At 47.6% G+C, this 20416-nt stretch overlaps 1 pseudogene; it reads left to right on the forward strand.

Annotated features, from left to right (window-relative positions):
• The first annotated feature begins 514 nt into the window (after positions 1–514).
• LOC146839284 (uncharacterized) lies at positions 515–18337 on the forward strand (annotated as a pseudogene).
• The last annotated feature ends 2079 nt before the right edge of the window (positions 18338–20416 follow it).

Below are 20416 nucleotides of genomic sequence, written 5' to 3' on the forward strand. Positions count from 1 at the left end.
AAAGTCGACTAATGTTTTCTGCTTTCAAGTACTTGTAGTGTACAAATATTTATCTCCTTACCAAAATCATTATCAAATCATCGTCTCACAACATGCTGGAGAGCAGCCCCAGAAAGAGGGTCGGGGTTGGGTTTGTGGAGTTATCCCCAGACGAATCGGCCCACCACCAAGGCTGCTGTGTAACGGGCCCAGAACAACTCCTTAGACAGCCATAACATAAAGAGCTCCGATGGAGAGGCAGGGCGAGATCCAAGCTCCAAACGTCATTGGGGCTGACCCCTAAGTCAGCACATCACGAGGCGCTAGAGAAGCTCTGTCTGATCAAGCTCCACCGGAAGCGCCTGAGAGACCACTACTGTCCTCCAATGTATACACGGCTGCTGCATTCTTAAAACCCCCAACTGCCTTTGATACTGCCAAAAAGCAGAATATTGGCGGTAGATGGATGGATAGAGACTTTTGAAGAGTTCATAGATGCAATAGATGAAAAAGAGTATAAAGTATCTTGAGAAGCATGGCAGGTGAAGAAGCAAAAGAAGCCATGAAAAAGAATTTACAAGAAGGTGAAAAGACATATGATCAAATCAAAAAGGCCTTTAATGTCAAGTTTAAGCCAGTGGCAAATGTGAATTATAAACGATACATATTCAGCCAAGAATGCCAGAGACCAGGTAAGACCATTGATGAGTTTGTTGAAAGACTGGATGTTTGGTAAAGCACTGTAAATTCAATTCATTTAAAATGAGGAGGCTACCCTACTCGGAGTAATCAATGGATGTCTGTCGTATGCATTTCAAGGACGAATGCTGATGGAAACTGACCTTGGATCAAGTCCTTAAGGCTGCTTGCACTTACAAGCGTGCTTATCGCCAAGTGACTGACATGGAGGCCATAGGCACCCAAAGTGCGTAGGTCATCAGCACGAAAAGTAAGCCAGGGTACAAGGCCGAGGGACACAATGTCCTGTCTCCACAGAAAAAGAAAACGTGTTACAGATCTGGACTGTCATTAAAGGTAAATGTCCCACCATTGGACAGATATGCATACACTGTGGTAATGCGAATCATTTTGTGACGAACTTGCAATCTGAAGAGTAAAATAAGTGTGTCGCAGCGTGAAGACAAAATGGCCGACCAAACACTACCTCACTGACTGACGTTCGACGTACTCCCACAAGGCTAAGCGGTCACACCAATTGAGGCAAATCGACACCAAATGAAGTTGATCATCATCTAAATCGACAAAGAATTCCTCTGAATCTGTTTCCAATGAAAGGGACAATGACAATTGTGCAATATCGATGTTTACTTTAAAAAGGCATGCACGTATGGGGCTAGTCGAATGAGAGGAAAAATCCAAAGTGAAGACAATTCAACATGAAGACAGCTGTGCGTCGATAAATATTATGCCTCAGGAGAAGTATCACGAATAATCTCTGTTACCACAAGTTACGAAATCAAAGACTACAGTATACTCATGGGCTGCCTCAACTTCCTTCAAAAGTCAAATAAAAAGTTTGCAGCCACGATGAAACATAAGAAAACTGTGGTGAATGCGCCTATTCATGTACTTCAAGGAACAGCTTCAAGTGTTTGCTGAGTTTCCACAGTGCTGCTGATATGGGGCTGATATCAGTGAACTACACTATGAATGCTCTTCATGAAATTGTAAGTCAATTTCCTTCATTATTTCATGGGTCGGGAAAAGTCAAACAATGAATGTACACATAAATTAGACTTTTCATCAAGGACACAGACACAGACGAGTCGTGTTTCACTTGCAAGAAGATGTTGAAAAGGAACTTAATTTTTTACCTAAACATGACATTATTGAATGCTCCATTGGTCCGGCACCATGGCTTTCTCCCATTGTAACAGTGCCTAAAAGAGACAGTGAAGGAGCTGTATGCCTAAGTGTTGACATGCGTCAGGCCAACAAGGCAACTGAGCGAGAGAAACCTCACAGTCCGCACATTGCTGATATGATTACTCAATTTAATGGTGCAAAGTTCTTCTCTTGACTCGACTTAAATAAAGGATCTCACCAATTGAAACTTGAAGAAAAATCCAGATACATTGCAACCTTTGACGCATATTGGTTTGTTTCGCTACAAACAATTGAGTTTTTGTATATCCTCTGCTACAGAACTTTTCCAAGATGTCATTTGATGTAGTAAATACATTTAACTATAGTGATGACATATTGTTTTTTGGAGCTACACGGAAAGAGCATTACAAAGCTCTCATGCAAGTATGTCGTTTGCTGAACGATGCAGCCTTAACTCTGAATGCCGACAAATGAGAATTTCACAAGAAAAGCTTGAAATTCAATGTCTACTGCAAATCCCACACAAGGCATTTCTATGTTATGATCATTTCTTGGAACGGTCAATTACTGTTCTAGAGACATACAAGACTTTGCTACGGTCATTGCACCATTGCGAGAACTAACCAAAAAGAATGTGTCTTTTCATTGGTCACGTGAGTGTGAGAAGAGTGTCCAAAAAATCAAGCAAGCCATTGAGAGCGCCATTGAAATGCCCGACTTTGATCCCAAACTCCATACAGAGGTTGTAGTTGATGCTAGCCCTGTAGGGTTACGCGCAATCCTTGCACAGCACGACGGACCGCCAAATTCCCCGAGACATATCGTGGTACATGGCAATAAGAGCCTGTAACAAACTGATAGTGCATACTCGCACCCTGAGAAAGAAAGCTTGGCACTGGTTTGGGCTTGTGGATAACTTCCATGTATTTGTGTATGGAAAGCCCTTCACATTAGTGGCTGATCACCAAGCATTGTTGATGGTATTTGGCAATCCCACAGCAAAAATTCCTCCTAGAATTGAGCGTTGGGGTTTGAGGTCACAAGAATTAAAACTAAACGATTCTTCATCGTCCAGGGAAAGATCAGAAACTGGCGGCTTATGCCCTGGTACCCCATCTAAGACAGTGGAGGATTGCATCAAATTTATTGTGAAATCGAGCACACCAACTGCCATGTCTTTAGAGCAAATTGTCGCTGCCATGAGCCTAGGTAGTGGCATGTCAAGATTAAAAGTTGTGGAACCAGTATTCTAAACCTCTCACTAATGATAGTGAGTATATGAAGTTCAGAAATGTAAGAGATGAACTTTCAGTAACGCAGGAAGGCCTCATTCTGCAAGGTACAAGGATTGTTATTCACCAAAGTCTCTGACAACAAGTAGTCGAATTTGCCCAAGAAGGAGATTGAGGAATAGTTGCCAGTAAGAGAGCTCTCCGTGATCGAGTCTGGTTTCCGTATCTTGACGAAAGGGTCAAAAAAGAATTGAAGACTTGTCACATATGCAACTGTCTTTCATCTCAAGTTAGTCGGCAACCTTTGATTATGTCAGAATTGCCCCACCATGCTTGGGAGAGAATTGCTATTGATTCTTTTATGGCCCTCCAGGGAATGGACATCATCTTCTAGTTATTGTTGTTTTTTTTTTTTTTTTGTTTTTTTTTGTAAACCTTTATTGGTACGTAAAGCAGTTACAAACCCGGGCCTGAAACCATCACAGCCGGCAAGTAGTACAGAGTCGGTCAAAGCAAATCAATCAAGCCATAAGAGTGCAACAACCCGCCTCCCAAATGCCCCGTCGTAACTCAGGATATTATCGGTACCATATCGGCACCAGGATGAAAGAGGTTTCTTTTAGAATTTTAGGAAGGAACAGGATCTGATGCCACACAATCCAATAATACAAAAGCAAGGGGTTACCATAGCTCAGGATATTCACAGGCAGGACTACTGCAGGCAGGACGTTGGCGTTGACGCACCTTAAGCAGGGTAAACAATGAGCAATACAATTCGCCCACCAATACAGATTTATGCCCGCTGCAACATAAAAACGTTATAGAAACATCCACCCCTGTAATCTGTACCACCAGGACGTATAGAGAGAAACCTGTTAAACAATTCCCAAAAGAAGTAAAAAAGAGGAGAAGTGAAAAAAAAAAAAAAAAAAGCCAAGAGACACAAAGAATAAGAAAGAGGCCCTAGGAACATAAAAGGAAAGAACAATAGTACCCCTCCCTAAACCCCCCACCCTGCACCTCTGCCAATGGCTACGGCCTCCCCCTTAACAGCGTGCCTGTCGCCCGGTGTACGGAACCCGAAATATAGAAGAAAGGGGAAATATAAAAGAAGGAAATATAAAAGAAAAAGACATATTGGGGGGTCCCCCAGTACAGGCTCCCGGCCCCCCCGCGTAGCTTACAAGTATATCAGCGCTGTTGCAAAATATCCGAGGAACCCATCGAATCAGAACAGTAGTCGCCCCGCCAGTCCACCCAATCACTCCCCTTTCAGCATCTGAGGGAAAACAATCACCATTTTGTAACCCAGCCCCACCCGGCCTTTATCAGAAACGTGTCCCAGTCCGCACAAAGCGTAGCCAACAAAACACCAAGAGTACAATAGACAAGGATATCCAAAGAAGAGTAGGAGTTCTTGCAATACACCAGGACACAACACATTTCACAGCCGTTCACAGCCCACGACCGCCTCCCACGCAGCAAGACATAGTCCGGTTCAGGAAGAGTAGGCAGTTCAATTTATCTAGGTTGCGCGACGATGTCAGCCACAAGGGAGAGGGCAATAAAGGAGTCCCCACTGTAGGAAGGTGGATATCTGACTATGGTTACCCCCAACTTTTTGCCTAGTGTCTAGCTGGTTTTTCGACTTAGTTGGCCTGAGATCCTGCCATTCAGGGTCTCAGGCTGTCTGCTCTCTCTGTAAAATGGACTCCATGTACCCTAGGTACATAACCAATTGGTAAGGATCACCTTATTGGACCCTGTACAGTGTACCCTAGGTACCCAGGGCATAGGTGTACCCTAGGCCTCCCAGGGGCTGCAGCATGTATTATGCCACCCCTGGTCTGGCCTTCCAATAAGACACAACTGGCTGATCACTCAGCTGGGGCAAGGTCGTGTAATCACCCCTTGCTTAGATATAGTATGCCTATATCTACCCTTATATATAGACACATGTGTACCTATCAGTCACTCCTATGGCAGGCCTTAACAATCCTGGAGGCAGAGTGCTTGGTAACATGTGAGATGGTGCTCTAGCATGAGCTGAGCCTGTCTGCAGCTTTAGGAACCATGTCCTTATAGCTGTTCTATGATATAGCCTACCATATACTCTTAAAGTGCCTTATAATCTTAGACGGTTATGGTAACTATGGTTTGGCTTTATCAAAACATGTCGTGTAAGGTGTCTAACACTCGGGAATAATACCCCCATGCCATTTCTGGACATGAGAATATTATTTCCCCCTTCTAGAGGGAAAGACATGTTAAAATCCTACTTCAACTGTTAGCCTCTGACCAAAGCCTCAGCATCACAAAATGGATGCTGCTGCCACGACACAAGTCTGACCTCCTGCAGCTGGGAGTGATCCCAGCCAGGGAGGCCTGGACAATAGGTTTCCTGCTTGGGGAGGTGCTAGCACCTCCCCAGACAGCCTTTAGTGTATTGGGGCAGGGTGGGCTGAAAGGAATGAGACATGCCTGGGGCACACAAGGTGTTCCTTGCATAGTCCAGTTCAAACCGGCGCTGGGGCACTCCAGCCCCAGCTCTGGCGCGAAACTGGACAAAGGGAGGTGGGTGTAACCACCCCCTCCCAGGTCCCACCCATAAGGCGTGACCTAGCAGGTATCCCAGCCCCCCAGATTAGTATAAGAGTGGGAGTTGGGCCTCAAGACTTTAGATTATCCTGAACCTGCAAAACTGAACAGAAACTCTGGACCTTCGACATTCGACGAAAGAAGAAGACTGAAGAATCTCCCTTGTAGCCAAGGAGTGGCTACCCTGTGCAAACAGGCACCATCAAGAGACTACCCTTTGCTTTGTGAAACGTTCGACGAGGAACCGACTGCAGAGCCCGACCAGAGCCTTGATTTCCAGACTTCTCCGACCCTCATCCACATCTGCAGCAGAGCTGAGATCCGTGGAGGCGACGAGCGACGTGGGACCGGCTACCTGGGAAAAGTGGCTAGTAACTTACAGCGCAGCTTCTGAGGTACCCTCGAAGTTGTGCACCGGGGATTGAGAAGCCCCAACCCCAAGCACCATCTGCACCGAAGACCAGCCCCCCACACTCCACGAGTCCTGCGTGGGGCCCTTCAGCATTTTCCTGCTTGCCGCGTCTGTCCGGTTGCTTGCCCGCTGGCTAGTGGCCTCTGTGACGACGCTCCCTGAAATCTTCTGCGCTGGTTTGGCTCCTCCAGACTGGCTCCCGCTTCTCTGCAAAGAAGAAGCACCCCAGACCTTCCTGGTCTGCACCAGAAGCAAGTCCCTTGTTCTTCGTGGGTTCCGCTTGCCAAGGCTTGGTGAGTCCTAGTCCAACTTCGACGCCGCCGACAGCAAGAGCCTTCGTGGGACAGCTCGCCTCCTGGTCCTGGTCGTCCTCGACGCTTCCTGGTCCTCCTGGCTGCAGCAACAAGCTTCACCTTCACCTGCAACTCTTCACGACATCGCCTGGTTCCTTCCTGGTTCCACGTGGTCACTGGCTAGTGACCTTGACTCTGTCCCCTCTGCTTGCAGGTTTCTTCTCTTCTTGATCCCAGCCTTGGGATCCACCGGACACTCTCCCCTGACTGCCTGTCAGCATCTTTCTTCAGGCATCCATAGGAGTCGACGACGAAAACGACGCATCTTCACCCCTATGCACCCGCAGCCTGTGGGCTAGGTAACTTGGGTACTCCGGTGCTCATCAGGATAGTGACTATCCTAGTGTCTAGTTTTCAAGTCTCAACTTCCTAGCTACTCCGGAAGTGTCCTAAATCTATCTATTTCTAAACTTTAACATTGCTATTGACTTTTACGCATTACGCGTGAGTGTTTCCACTCTGCACACGAGTCCCGTGGGCCTCCCACTTCCTAACTAACGCTAGTGTAGTGTAGCCCCAGCGATTCCCTAGGCCTAGGCCTATTCTATTTCCGTGACAGTGGTTCTTATACCACTTATTTAGTATATGGTTTGCGTGGCCCCTAGGGCCTAACTGTATTACTTACCTGTGTGACTTACTGTATGCATTAATAAGACTGTGTTGTACTTACCTCTAAACTCATAAAGAGTGCTGAGGGTTTGCTTAGAATAAATACACTTTATTTTATATATATATCTGTTGTGGTGTCCTTTCATTTGGTATTCAAGGGATTATATATGGTATCACAGCTGGCTTCACATGCCATTCAGAGTTTAGCCTAAGACTGCTCTTGTCCATGCTACCACTAGGATAGCTGGTCTATAAGGTTGACTTTACAACCAATCACCATAAGGGTATTTGGACTGATATAAGGTGTACACTATAACTAGTGACATCATACATCAGGCCAACTTCTCACATTGGTGAGCAGCGGTTGGGATCTGAGCTTGCTGTTGTAATACCATTGTAATCTTGAGATACTAAATTGAAAGATCACACAGATATTGTCTAGGTACATATAACATAGTTTATAATACTTAAGTCCTACTGGACTTAGTGGTTGTAGGTTGAAGGGAGTAACACACCCTGACTACAACTACTAGAGAGGTTTAGTAGATACAACTAGTGTAGGTAGGTGCACACACCACACCCTCACTAGAATCATGCCCCTGGATGGAGATCACACTGATGCTCCCTCAGGAGAGGAGAATCCTAGACAGGTTCCCTCTAGGTATGATGCATTCACATTCCAGGAGATGAGACAATTGTGTACCTCCCGAGGAATAAAACAGGGTGCAAACCCTACCCTTAGACAGCTAGTGGAGCTTCTGGAGGCCTATGATGCTGAAAGAGCTGCCAGGGATGGTGCCATAGCTGTAGATAGGGGTCTACCCACCACAGATGAGTCAGATGGGACTTCAGAGGAAGAGGTAGACAGCCAGAGCCAAGTAAGGAGACTTAGCCAGGCTAACTTAAGTTTACATGGGAGTTTGCATGGGATCCCCCCATACAGACCCACAAGTAGACATTCACAGAGAAACAGGAAGGACAGATCCCCTTCAGGGGAATCCATCCACTCCCATGTCTCTAACATCTCTAATGCTTCCTCTCACAGGGGAATGACTTCACCTGAGAGAAAGGAGCATAAAGCCAGAATGAGGGAAGCTAATCTGAGGATTCAGAGGGAAGAAATTGCCCTTGCCAAGGAGAAGCTTGCTCTGGCTAGAGAGCAAAAATTGTGTGGGTCAGAACCCACTGGTGGCAGCAACATTCCTAGAGATAGGGATAGGTCTTATGACCATAGAAACCTAAGCAAGATAGTCCCCCCATATCAGAATGGGGATGACATCCACAAATGGATGACTGATTTGGAGAGGGCCTGCAAAGTACAGCAGGTACCCCAAAGTCAGTGGGCAGCTATCTTGTGGCTCTCCTTTTCTGACAAAGGTAGAGACAAGCTCCTCACAGTCAGTGATGAGGATGCAAACAATTACAAAGTCCTGAAGAGTGCTCTGATAGATGGGTTTGGCTTAACCACTGAGCAATATAGGTTGTTGTTCAGAGACACCCAGAAGACACAGACACAGGACTGGTCTGATTTTGTGGATTGTGCCACTAAGGCTTTGGAAGGTTGGTTAAATGGCAGCAAGGTGCAGGACTATACAGGATTGTACAACTTGATTATGAGGGAGCAGATCCTTAGTAATTGTCAGAACCAGCTCCTCCATCAACACCTGGTAGACTCAGATTTGACCTCCCCCCAAGAATTGGGAAAGAGGGCAGATAAATGGGTCAGGACCAGGATTAGGCCTAAAAATCAGGGTGGTGACCAAAAGAAAGATACCACCAAGCCTCAAGAGAAGGGTGGGGATAAAGCAAAAGAGAAATCTTCCTCAGGGCCCCAAAACTCCACACAGGGTGGTGGGTCCCAAGCTCCCTCCTCTACCACAGTTAAAAAGCCTTACTGCCATGTGTGTAAAACACCTGGGCATTGGAAAACTGACAGCAGTTGTCCACAGGCTAAAAACAAAACTGTTCCTCCAACTACTCCTGTCACACCACCTATTACTGTCAGCAGTAATCCCCCAGGTGGTGGGAGTGCCCCCAAAAATTTGGTTGGGTTTTCTTGGGGAACACAGGGGGATCCTGGCTTAGCCAATTCCCCTGCAGCAGCTACTCTTGTCTGTGATGGTGGCATGGGGTTTGCCAACTTCACTGCCTGTCCCAACACTTTGGGTAGGTACAGACAGGAACCCTACATCAATGGTAGAAAAGCTGAGGCCTACAGAGACACTGGAGCTAGCATCACTATGGTGGCCCATAGGCTAGTTCCCTCTGAGCAGCTTTTGCCTGGTTTCTCATACCAGGTAACTAACATTGATGGCAAACAGAACAGTCATCCCATGGCAGAGGTATGTCTCAGCTGGGGAGGTGTCACTGGCCCTAAAAGGGTGGCAGTGTCTCCAACCTTGCCTGTGGACTGCTTGCTGGGGAATGACTTAGAACTCTCAGCTTGGGCTGGAGTTGAACAAGACACCCATTCTAAAATGGTAGGCCTTTCCAAAAAGGGTAGTGGGGTTGTGCCAGTCACAACCCCTGTCCAAGTAGCTTTCCTCCCTGAAAAGGTTGGAAGGGCAGTGGTAGCCACAGCCCAGGCACAGACAGACTTCCCTGTAGAAATTGGCAGAGCTGTGACAGTCACAGCTCAAACACAAACTGAGTGCCTTCCTGAAAAGGTTGGCAAGGCTGTAATGGTCTCAGCCCACACTCAGACTGATATAGGTGTAGTGAAGCCTGAAACTATGGATCACTCCACATAAACAGAGAGTAGTGGGGAGGAAGAACAGTCTCCCTCTCCCCAGACATTAGGAAGAGGTCAGCCTCCTCAGGGATCTGACCTCACCCCTTGTGAAGGAACTGCCCCAGAGGTAGCCAGGCCTGGCCTGGCAGAGCCTCTGCTGTCAGTGGCCCCTTCCAAGGTGGGACCCAGTCTGGTGCAGGTAGCCTGCCTCTCTCTACCCTGCCTCAGTCAGCCCAGGGCTGCAGAGGTCAGGGAGGCCAGTGGACCCCAAGAGGGCCCCTGTCCACAAGAACCCCCCCTTCAAAAGAATGAGGATTGCCTGGTTAGTTGCCCTAGCCAGGTGATGGGTAAAAACATTCCTGAGGGATCCCCTTCACAGGTAGTTAGGGACCTCCCCCAGAGGGATTCTGTTGGGCACAGGCAAACATGGGACCTTAGGGCCCCAAACCTGACCTGTCCCTCCAGTAAGCCCACAAAAGGGGCCCAGCCTCCAGCTTTAGGTAGCCAGAGGCTGACCCTGAGAGCACAGTGCAACTCAGTTAGAGAAAGAAAGGCATCCATGGTGGAGGATGATTGGAGGAAGCTGAGGCCTCACTTTGGGGACACTCACTTCAGTACTCCATCTCAACACCAGCCTTTTACTTTGCAAAGACACACCAAAGGTAGAGATTCCCTATGGTGGAGACCCTATGATATCTTTAGGATGAGGGATTGCTTAGTGGACCATGAGACAGGGGGTAACCATGCCAGTGCTGGTTCTTCCTTATATGGCCACTCAGGCAATAGAGGCTTACCTTGTCAAGGCCAGCCTTATCTCCTTTCGTTTGGGGGGGGGTTGTGTAGGAAGGTGGATATCTGACTATGGTTACCCCCAACTTTTTGCCTAGTGTCTAGCTGGTTTTTCGACTTAGTTGGCCTGAGATCCTGCCATTCAGGGTCTCAGGCTGTCTGCTCTCTCTGTAAAATGGACTCCATGTACCCTAGGTACATAACCAATTGGTAAGGATCACCTTATTGGACCCTGTACAGTGTACCCTAGGTACCCAGGGCATAGGTGTACCCTAGGCCTCCCAGGGGCTGCAGCATGTATTATGCCACCCCTGGTCTGGCCTTCCAATCAGACACAACTGGCTGATCACTCAGCTGGGGCAAGGTCGTGTAATCACCCCTTGCTTAGATATAGTATGCCTATATCTACCCTTATATATAGACACATGTGTACCTATCAGTCACTCCTATGGCAGGCCTTAACAATCCTGGAGGCAGAGTGCTTGGTAACATGTGAGATGGTGCTCTAGCATGAGCTGAGCCTGTCTGCAGCTTTAGGAACCATGTCCTTATAGCTGTTCTATGATATAGCCTACCATATACTCTTAAAGTGCCTTATAATATTAGACGGTTATGGTAACTATGGTTTGGCTTTATCAAAACATGTCGTGTAAGGTGTCTAACACTCGGGAATAATACCCCCATGCCATTTCTGGACATGAGAATATTATTCCCCCCTTCTAGAGGGAAAGACATGTTAAAATCCTACTTCAACTGTTAGCCTCTGACCAAAGCCTCAGCATCACAAAATGGATGCTGCTGCCACGACACAAGTCTGACCTCCTGCAGCTGGGAGTGATCCCAGCCAGGGAGGCCTGGACAATAGGTTTCCTGCTTGGGGAGGTGCTAGCACCTCCCCAGACAGCCTTTAGTGTATTGGGGCAGGGTGGGCTGAAAGGAATGAGACATGCCTGGGGCACACAAGGTGTTCCTTGCATAGTCCAGTTCAAACCGGCGCTGGGGCACTCCAGCCCCAGCTCTGGCGCGAAACTGGACAAAGGGAGGTGGGTGTAACCACCCCCTCCCAGGTCCCACCCATAAGGCGTGACCTAGCAGGTATCCCAGCCCCCCAGATTAGTATAAGAGTGGGAGTTGGGCCTCAAGACTTTAGATTATCCTGAACCTGCAAAACTGAACAGAAACTCTGGACCTTCGACATTCGACGAAAGAAGAAGACTGAAGAATCTCCCTTGTAGCCAAGGAGTGGCTACCCTGTGCAAACAGGCACCATCAAGAGACTACCCTTTGCTTTGTGAAACGTTCGACGAGGAACCGACTGCAGAGCCCGACCAGAGCCTTGATTTCCAGACTTCTCCGACCCTCATCCACATCTGCAGCAGAGCTGAGATCCGTGGAGGCGACGAGCGACGTGGGACCGGCTACCTGGGAAAAGTGGCTAGTAACTTACAGCGCAGCTTCTGAGGTACCCTCGAAGTTGTGCACCGGGGATTGAGAAGCCCCAACCCCAAGCACCATCTGCACCGAAGACCAGCCCCCCACACTCCACGAGTCCTGCGTGGGGCCCTTCAGCATTTTCCTGCTTGCCGCGTCTGTCCGGTTGCTTGCCCGCTGGCTAGTGGCCTCTGTGACGACGCTCCCTGAAATCTTCTGCGCTGGTTTGGCTCCTCCAGACTGGCTCCCGCTTCTCTGCAAAGAAGAAGCACCCCAGACCTTCCTGGTCTGCACCAGAAGCAAGTCCCTTGTTCTTCGTGGGTTCCGCTTGCCAAGGCTTGGTGAGTCCTAGTCCAACTTCGACGCCGCCGACAGCAAGAGCCTTCGTGGGACAGCTCGCCTCCTGGTCCTGGTCGTCCTCGACGCTTCCTGGTCCTCCTGGCTGCAGCGACAAGCTTCACCTTCACCTGCAACTCTTCACGACATCGCCTGGTTCCTTCCTGGTTCCACGTGGTCACTGGCTAGTGACCTTGACTCTGTCCCCTCTGCTTGCAGGTTTCTTCTCTTCTTGATCCCAGCCTTGGGATCCACCGGACACTCTCCCCTGACTGCCTGTCAGCATCTTTCTTCAGGCATCCATAGGAGTCGACGACGAAAACGACGCATCTTCACCCCTATGCACCCGCAGCCTGTGGGCTAGGTAACTTGGGTACTCCGGTGCTCATCAGGATAGTGACTATCCTAGTGTCTAGTTTTCAAGTCTCAACTTCCTAGCTACTCCGGAAGTGTCCTAAATCTATCTATTTCTAAACTTTAACATTGCTATTGACTTTTACGCATTACGCGTGAGTGTTTCCACTCTGCACACGAGTCCCGTGGGCCTCCCACTTCCTAACTAACGCTAGTGTAGTGTAGCCCCAGCGATTCCCTAGGCCTAGGCCTATTCTATTTCCGTGACAGTGGTTCTTATACCACTTATTTAGTATATGGTTTGCGTGGCCCCTAGGGCCTAACTGTATTACTTACCTGTGTGACTTACTGTATGCATTAATAAGACTGTGTTGTACTTACCTCTAAACTCATAAAGAGTGCTGAGGGTTTGCTTAGAATAAATACACTTTATTTTATATATATATCTGTTGTGGTGTCCTTTCATTTGGTATTCAAGGGATTATATATGGTATCACAGCTGGCTTCACATGCCATTCAGAGTTTAGCCTAAGACTGCTCTTGTCCATGCTACCACTAGGATAGCTGGTCTATAAGGTTGACTTTACAACCAATCACCATAAGGGTATTTGGACTGATATAAGGTGTACACTAGAACTAGTGACATCATACATCAGGCCAACTTCTCACATTGGTGAGCAGCGGTTGGGATCTGAGCTTGCTGTTGTAATACCATTGTAATCTTGAGATACTAAATTGAAAGATCACACAGATATTGTCTAGGTACATATAACATAGTTTATAATACTTAAGTCCTACTGGACTTAGTGGTTGTAGGTTGAAGGGAGTAACACACCCTGACTACAACTACTAGAGAGGTTTAGTAGATACAACTAGTGTAGGTAGGTGCACACACCACACCCTCACTAGAATCATGCCCCTGGATGGAGATCACACTGATGCTCCCTCAGGAGAGGAGAATCCTAGACAGGTTCCCTCTAGGTATGATGCATTCACATTCCAGGAGATGAGACAATTGTGTACCTCCCGAGGAATAAAACAGGGTGCAAACCCTACCCTTAGACAGCTAGTGGAGCTTCTGGAGGCCTATGATGCTGAAAGAGCTGCCAGGGATGGTGCCATAGCTGTAGATAAGGGTCTACCCACCACAGATGAGTCAGATGGGACTTCAGAGGAAGAGGTAGACAGCCAGAGCCAAGTAAGGAGACTTAGCCAGGCTAACTTAAGTTTACATGGGAGTTTGCATGGGATCCCCCCATACAGACCCACAAGTAGACATTCACAGAGAAACAGGAAGGACAGATCCCCTTCAGGGGAATCCATCCACTCCCATGTCTCTAACATCTCTAATGCTTCCTCTCACAGGGGAATGACTTCACCTGAGAGAAAGGAGCATAAAGCCAGAATGAGGGAAGCTAATCTGAGGATTCAGAGGGAAGAACTTGCCCTTGCCAAGGAAAAGCTTGCTCTGGCTAGAGAACAAAAGTTAAGTGGGTCAGAACCCACTGGTGGCAGGAATTGCTGCACGCCATCAGTACAGCCCCTCATCCACTAATAGAGCATCAGCTGAATGAGTATAGAGAGTAGCTACCCACTGTGTCAGGACAGGTATTGTGGAAAGACTACATTTAGCATTTCAAAAGTTAGTAGTTGTGGAGCAGTTGTTTATTAACTCTCGTTACAGGGATCTAGACGAAGGAGTTCGAGACCAGTCCAGGAAGAAGACACAGTGCAGTCTCTCTTTTCTGTCCAATTCCCCTTTTCCCCTCCCTGCTGCTTGTGAGCCACTGAGTTCGCAGTAGCGGAGTGGGGGAGTGGAGAACCAGCGTCTGCTCCTGTGGAAACCGAACTTCAGCTTGAGGAACTTGACAGATCCCATGTTTTTAGACGCTGCTTGGGACTTGTAGCCAGATACTGCTGACTCCACAAACTTCTCATTGCCATGAGGACTGCTGTGCTGCCAGGAGCAGCCACCATTTTGACTAACTGCCTTGTTGTGTTGACCTGCTGCTGCTGGGCTGCAGGAGGATCTGCCAATTTGCAACCTAACTGCATGTGCTGTCTGCTGCCTGCCACCTCCCTTTGTGCCCCAAAGTGCTCTCCAAGGGCTTGTTTGCTTGCGCCCTGTTCTCTCGAGATCTCAGGGCCATCAAAGACCTTGTTGCCTCTTTTCTCCAAGACTTCTGCTGGGTGAGTCCATTTTACAAGGGCTAGCATGTCGCCAGTGCTCCCTTCCTCACCAAGGTAAAATTTTGTGCATTACAGGACAGTGCACCATGAGCCTACAGTGCAGCGCCCTGACCAGGGGAGTGCCTTTGTGCATTCTAGGGAAGTGCTCCATGTTTTACAAACCAGCATGTGGTGAGCGTTTTTTCTCCAGCGAGAACAGCGTTGTTTCGCTTGGAGGCGTTACCAGAGAAACAAACACGTCCTTGAGCCAGCATGCTCACTGCAGCTGTATTGGATTGAGAACCTCACCCCTGGAGTCTGGCAAGATATCGCCACCGTCAGACGCCACCAAGAACAAACTGGTGTGGCCCCTCTGGCCGTGAGACCCCAGGAACAGCCCACTGAAGACTTGTACTGCTCTGAGGTGGTACAGTGCAGTGTGTAAGGCTGCAGAGCCACAGGAGCTGCACAAAGCCTTCAAGGCAGGCCTTTCGACAACACGTTGTTCCGTAACAAGCTGCGGGCCAGCATTCCGAGGTTTATTCCAGCCAGCCTCTGGTTTTAACGCTTATACTGCACGAAGCTCTCAACGTCGGGTCCCACTCCCGAGACATGACAACATTGTTAGCAAGTTACAGATGCCCTGAGGACAGTGACCCTGCAGCCACAAAGGTACTGTGAGGCGGGTTGGGTCCAGAAGAGTGGTAAAGCCGCCCTGCTCTCCTTCACGGGTGGCTTGTTTTCCCCTGGTCAAAGAGATGCGATTCAAGTGGCCCCGGAGGGCTCTAAACCCGCAAGAGCGTGAGGGGCATTTCTTGTTCTGCATTGTCTGCTCTGGAGATGACCTCAAGAATGGCGCAGGGTCGTCCATAGAGGAGAACTGCTGGAAGACTCAAGCTCAATTACTGTCGAGCGTTTAGTGGGTGCTCCTGCGCTCTACGTTTGGCTTCTAAATGCAATCACTTCAACCACGTTCACTACAGTTACATATGAAGTGTAATAGGAGCGCAGGTGTGCTGTGACCTATGTTTTCATAGTAATTTGTGTTTTTCTCTGTCAAACCTGCATTATTTGCACTAACGGTGTGATTTAAGTCATTTTGGTCTTGTTTGATGTACAATATAGAATTTATTTTTACATAATCCTGCGTAGATTCCCTTTTGTCGTTTACTCACTGTGTTGCTGCGCGAGTGTGTTGCGCAAACGCTCTGCACATTGCCTCTTTAAACAAGCCTGACTGCCCTGTGCCAAGCTACCAGAGGGTGAGCGCAGGTTCTCTCAGGTGTGTATCCGACTTACCCTGACTAGAGTGGTGGATTCTGCCTGGCTTAGGTGCCTACCCTAGCCAACCAGAAGCCCCATGTCCAACAGTGGTTCTTGTGAATCACTTGATTTCCCAGCATGCTCCTGCTGCAGAACTAAGTCACCGCACTTTGTGTAGGAGGACTAGCCACCATTTGTGTCTCAAAGGGAAGTGTGACTCTTCTTAGAACATACATTTTTTCCCCTGAATTGTAACTGTTCACCTCTCCATATTATAAAAATGCAGCTTTTTCAAGAAATATTTTCCATGTGTAATTTTCAATGTTTTTTCTATTTTGCAGAACAATCACATCTAGAAAGTATGAATGGGATAGAGAGCCATAAAGGCTCCGGCGGCAAGATGAATTTTACTCAAAATATCTACTTAAGAAAACTGCGCAGAATGCACATGAGGGAGAGACGCTTTGCTTGTAATGTGTGTGACAAAGGATTTATCAATGAGACACTTCTTGTGAGGCACAAAAAAGTACACACCAGCCTCAGGCCATATCCCTGCGCAATGTGTAAAAAGTGTTTCACTCAAAAGGCAACTTTTTTACTGCATCAAAGAACACACACTGGAGAAAGGCCTCATCACTGCACAGTGTGTTCCAAGCGCTTTGCTCATAAGAAAGGCCTTGTAAGACATCAAAGCGTACACACGGGAGAGAGGCCTCATCAACGCATACACACAGGAGAGAAGCCTCATCAAAGCGTACACACAGGAGAGAGGCCTCATCAGAGCGTACACACAGGAGAGAGGCCTCTTCAAAGCGTACACACAGGAGAGAGGCCTCATCAAAGCGTACACTACAGAGAGAGGCCTCATGAAGGCGTACACACAGGAGAGAGGCCTCATCAAAGCGTACACACAGGAGAGAAGCCTCATCAAAGCGTACACACTGGAGAGAGGCCTCATCACTGTACTGTATCTGCCAAGAACGTAACTCGAAAGAAAATTCTTCATGAGCATCAACGCATACACACAGGAGAAAAGCTTTTTCGCTGCACCATGTGTGAGACGAGCTTCAGTCAAAAGGCAAATCTACTACAGCACCAAAGAAAACACACAGGGGAGAGACCTTATCACTGCACTGTGTGTTCGAAACGCTTTTCTCGAAAGGGAGTCCTTGTACGACATCAAAGTGTACACACAGGAGAGAGACCTTATCACTGCGCAGTGTGTTCCAAAACCTTTTCTCAGAAGACGCACCTTGTACAGCATCAAAGAACACACACAGGAGAGCGGCCTTATCACTGCGCAGTGTGTTCCAAGGGGTTTGCTCATCAGGGAAACCTTGTACAGCATCAAAGAACACACACAGGAGAGCAGCCTTATCACTGCACAGTGTGTTCCAAGGGGTTTGCTCATCAGGGAAATCTTGTACTGCATCAAAGAACACACACAGGAGAGCGGCCTCATCACTGTACTGTGTGTGCAAAGAGCTTCACTCGAAAGAAAATTCTTCAGGAGCATCAACGCATACACACAGGAGAAAAGCCTTTTCACTGCACCATGTGTGAGAAGAGATTCAGTCAAAAAGCAAATCTAATAAAGCACGAACTAATACACACCAGAAAGAGACCTTATCACTGCACTGTGTGTTCAAAGCGCTTTTCCCAGAAGGGAGGCCTCGTACGGCATCAAAGCGTACACACATGAGAGAAGCCTTTTCCCTGCACTGTGTGCGAAAAGAGCTTAAATCAAAAGTCAAGTCTCGCAACACCAAACACACAGGAGAGAAACCTTATCACTGCAAAGTGTCTTCCAAGCGCTTTTCTCAGAAAGAAAGGCCTTGTACGGCATCAAAGTGCACACACAGGAAAGAGGCCTTATCACTGCACTGTGTGTGAGAAGAGCTTTACTGGTAAGGCCAGTTTTGGACAACATCTAAGAAACGCACACAAGAAAAGCCTTACTGTTGCACTGGGAGTGAAAAGAGCTTTAGTCAAAAGAAACCTCAGTCAGGGCTTCTACAGCATCACAGAACGCACCCGAACGAGGCCTTCCCACTGGGCCAAGTGTAAGAAGAGCGTTACTTGGAAGGCCTCTCTACTGCATCACCAAAGATTACACACAGGAGAGCAGCCTCATCAGTGCACTGGGTGTGAGAAGAGCTTTACTCGAAAGGCACATCTTCTACGGCTCCGAAGTTTACACTCCAGTGAGAGGCCTCATCGCTTCACTGAGTGAGAGAAGAGCTTAACTCGAAAGACACATCTTCTTCAGCACCAAATAATACACACTAAACTGAACCCTATCACTGCACAGTTTATGCCAGGAACTTCACTCAAAACGAAAGTTTCTACAACACCAATTAATACAAACAAGATAGATCCATTTTCACTGTAACAATCTTTTGTCCTGCTTACCCCAAAGTAAGTTTTACTGGAATGTTGTAACTTAGCGAGGGCTTATAGTAAAAAATGCCTAATGGCCAGTGTTCGCTGTAGGGTACGTGCATTTAGTGTAATAACCCTGAGCGCGCACACTCCGTTGTGAAGTGCATACACTTCACACATCACCGAGGCACCTTTTGCAGCTTTTGCTTTTAAAAAGCGAGCAGCGTGGAAAACAATATCTCTTGCGTGAAGGAGCACAGAGAGCAGATCTTGAGCCTAGCAACATACCACCGTGGAAGAAGGGAGAACGAGCAGTGTGCCTCTTAACTGGCAGTGTATCGGGTTGTCGAGGGTCACAAGCTGTGCAGCATTTGTTTTCTTAGCATGCCGTTTGCTGCACTAGTTTCTGAGAGACGCTGCAGGGCTTTACAGGTAGCTGTGGCTCTCCGGGCATGACCCATGCCTTGCAGATTAATGTATTTTAAAAGGCCATGCACTAATTAGCATTGTTCAGTATTTAAGGGCATGATGTATGGCATACTGATGTTTAAGTCCCAGCTAAAAGTGTTCAAAAGGCTCAGAGCATAATGGTATGCCTGTGCTAAATCTATTTAGAGAAGTCATTTCTGACCCTGCCGCAAGCATGCTAAGGCATATGTGCCCCAGTGAGGCAGCATCATTAAGATGAGTCATTTTCCCGGCCTCGACCTGGGCTCTCTAATTGCAGCTCTGGTCACCTGCGAAGCGTGATTGCGAGCAGCCATACAAGAATGTAAGGAGATATGATCGGTAACCAATCACATCCTCGTGTTATTTCTTTATAAATGTGCTGAGTGTTTCTCACTGCCAGCTGATTCTATTGTACCAACCGAGTATAGGATTCATTTACCACCTCACTCACGCCGTTACATGAGGACACAGCCTCAGCGCTCTCACGCGTCTTACCAATCACACACTAAACTAGTACGTCACAACAACTTTTAGCTCACAGCTAGGGCTCTCAACACAGCCCCTACTTGCAGATGCCAAAGTCCCAACAAATCGAAGCCCATAGCCACAGAGGTACTCGCCTCGCGGAACGGACTTGCTGCCGTCTTCAGCCCAGGTGCTGCTCGCTCTTTGTGGTGCATGATTACCGTTGGAGCTGCAGAAAGCAACGTGGGCTCTTTTCCCTTCCCATCATACCTTTTACCACATATGTTTAAGAGTTAGTAGTTGAACTGTGGCTATTGCAGCTGTATGTAGACATCTTTTCCTAAATAAATCCTGCTGTATCTTGCATTGCAATGGGTTGGGTCAGCATTCTGTGCATTTAAGATCCCCTCCTTTAGGGCGCACATTTATTTTTTGTCGCTCTGTAAGCTCTACAGCGCTCAGGCTTCGGTAGTGAAGAGTGCTGCCGCGACCAACTGGAAAGCAGCTAACCCATGAGCAGCCCCATATCTATGAGTGCCGCCAGGTTTAACTTGATTTACCTCTTGTCAGGAGTAAGTACTGTGTCCAGATGGATTTTTAAATTTCTTTTTTCATCCCAGTTCTTTTTTTCTTTCCTCATTCGAAGAATGCAAAATAAAACAAGACTTAGGGCAGGATGTACAAGCATCAGGAATACCGATTTCCTAATTGCGATTCTCTCTGAGTCGCAATTTGGAAATCGGAATTCCTAATGTATGAAACTCTTTTGAGTTTCATTAGCTATTGCTAGCGAGTGACAAATAGACCTACCTCACGCATATTAGCGAGGTAGGTCGCAATTTGAGACCCATTACGTATCACAACCATCACAGAGATGGCAGCCTGCTGAGGTCAGCTGACCACCATGTCTATGATTGGTTTTTAATAAAGCAGTCTGTTTTTTTTAATGCAGCCTGTTTTCCTAAGAGGATAATGGGATGCATTTGGAAAGAAAAAAAAGAAGCTTTTTCGTTAA

The sequence above is a fragment of the Triturus cristatus genome, chromosome 4_1 (genome assembly GCF_964204655.1).
Source record: "Triturus cristatus chromosome 4_1, aTriCri1.1, whole genome shotgun sequence".
NCBI lineage: Eukaryota > Metazoa > Chordata > Amphibia > Caudata > Salamandridae > Triturus > Triturus cristatus.